The sequence below is a fragment of the Olea europaea genome, chromosome 12, assembly GCF_002742605.1.
Source record: "Olea europaea var. sylvestris chromosome 12, O_europaea_v1, whole genome shotgun sequence".
In the NCBI taxonomy this organism is placed as follows: Eukaryota; Viridiplantae; Streptophyta; class Magnoliopsida; order Lamiales; family Oleaceae; genus Olea; species Olea europaea.
In genome coordinates this window covers 16,235,352-16,237,669 of record NC_036248.1, presented here as the reverse complement: position 1 = coordinate 16,237,669, position 2,318 = coordinate 16,235,352, and positions in this window count along the sequence as shown.

The window sequence follows — 2,318 nt, the reverse complement described above, 5'->3', positions numbered from 1 at the left end:
TGTATATATGTCGCAAGAAATTTCAAGGGTGACAAGTTAGTTTGTCGCAACAAATATTCCAATAAAGTTTTTACGAGAATTATGTTTGTTGCGAATGTTTAGTCACCGAATATATTTTGAGACAACTTTTGATCATTCATCGCATTAACAAAATCGCAACATTACTTATTTGCCGCAGAAAATATGAAACAGCAACACGATAGTTATAATTATAATATTATCGCAATGTGTATATGTCGCGAAAAAATAAAAGGGCAACATGATAGTTCATTGCGACGATTATTCCAATAATGTTTTTACGAGAAAAATATTTGTTGCAAATATTCTTTTAAATGTGTCACTTTTGCTACCTATTTTGTTTTGCAACACCACATGCACGCAGTAATATATTTTCAATAACAAGTAATATTTGTCGTGAAATATGTTTTACAATGTATTTGATGTGTCGCAAAATGTATTTTAATATATTCAATATTTGTAGTACAAAATTTTATGTAACAAGTGATTTATGTATTTAAATATATTTTGCAACACGAATGGTCTGTTGCACCATCATTTGTACAATGAGTATAATTGTTGCCAAACTTATTTCGTAATTATTTATATATGTCACATATTTTATTTAACAACATATAATATTATTACGCAAAGTATCTTGTGATAATGAACTTTTATTTATATGTCAAGTTGTGCTCGTAGTTAAATTTAGTCAGCAACACAAAGGGTTTGTCGCTTCAACGATGTACAAATGTCGCCTAATTGATTCTATTTTTATTTATGTATGTCGGACATTCTATTTTAAACACACAATTTTCGATTTCTTTCATCACAATGGAATCATTATTGTTGTGCACATTTATATGAAAATGTAACATAACTAGAAATAACTAGTGACTTTATGAAGAGCACGCTTCAACATACAATTATTAAAATATAATTGATATAAAAAAAAATCATATCACTATCAACCAAATAAATATAGATAAAGGTATTATCTACAAACTTGGTTACCTCCAAAATCAAAACAAATACAAATAAACTATAGTACTAGTAATTTGAAGGTCGAGCTACTTTGAATGATTCGACAAACTTGAAAATTAAAAAATAGAACTAGGAATGTGGAAGAAATAACTAAAAAACTCACGTGACACCCAAATAACATTCTTGACTCAATATACGCTTCCAACTCTCTTTGGTTAAATGAAAATTCCTGTAAAGAAAAGCTCTGCAAATTTAGTCTAACAGGTACATATAGAAAGTAATTAATGAAATATTAGCTTCAAGAAAATATTTCAAATATCTTACATTGAATATTAGAACAAGATCAACAACCATCACAATAAGTGATCAATATATTTCAGTAGCTGACTACTCTAACCTTAAATGTGAATAAAATTATTTTCAACTCTCAGATGATGCATCGTCAGTACTCGAATCTACAGAGGGAAGGAAAAAATGTAGATAGTCATTAAGAAAAAGAAAAGAAAAACATTACGCCAAAAAAAAAGGCCTATATATATATATATATATATATATATATATATAAAGAATGTTTTACTTACCAATATCACTATCACCATCATCATCTTTACCATCTATAGATTTCTCATCTTCACTGTAATATTCATTCAATGTATCATCTTCCTCTTCCGAAGTATCATATATAACATTATTCATATTTTTATTTATTGTGTTCCACATCTATTTGTAATGCTTCATTTTCAATAATATCTAGATCAACATCTCCTCTATGGCATACTTGAGTGCCAAGATCTTCCTGCTGTATTGGCAAGACAATATTTGATGATTCATTTTCCTAAAATATTACTTGCTCACTACTGCCATCATTTTTTTCTGGAATGTCCCATATGCCTCTATGTTGTACCTTTTCCACTACCTTCCACTGTGGGCCCAACAAAAGATCATCCATATAAAATACTTGTTGTGCTTGGATGCCAAGTATATAGGAATCATCCATGTACCATTTACGATTCACATTGATAGAAGTAAGATGGTAATCTATGATTGTTCTTTTTTGCTTTGGATTATTATCGTGCCAACTACACTGGAACAAAGTGACGCGTTAGTCAAAAACGTATACCAACTCAATAACATCACACAATATACTAAAAAAGTTGATGTTATCATCTCCCGGCACCATTACTCCACTATTTTGTGTTGTACGACAATCATCTCGACCAGTGGTCTCAAATAATTCTTTCAACTCATCTACTAGTGGTCTCAAATAAACATCAATATCTCTTCCTGGTGCATGTGGTCCTGGAATTAGCAATGACATCATAATAAACGGTTCTTTC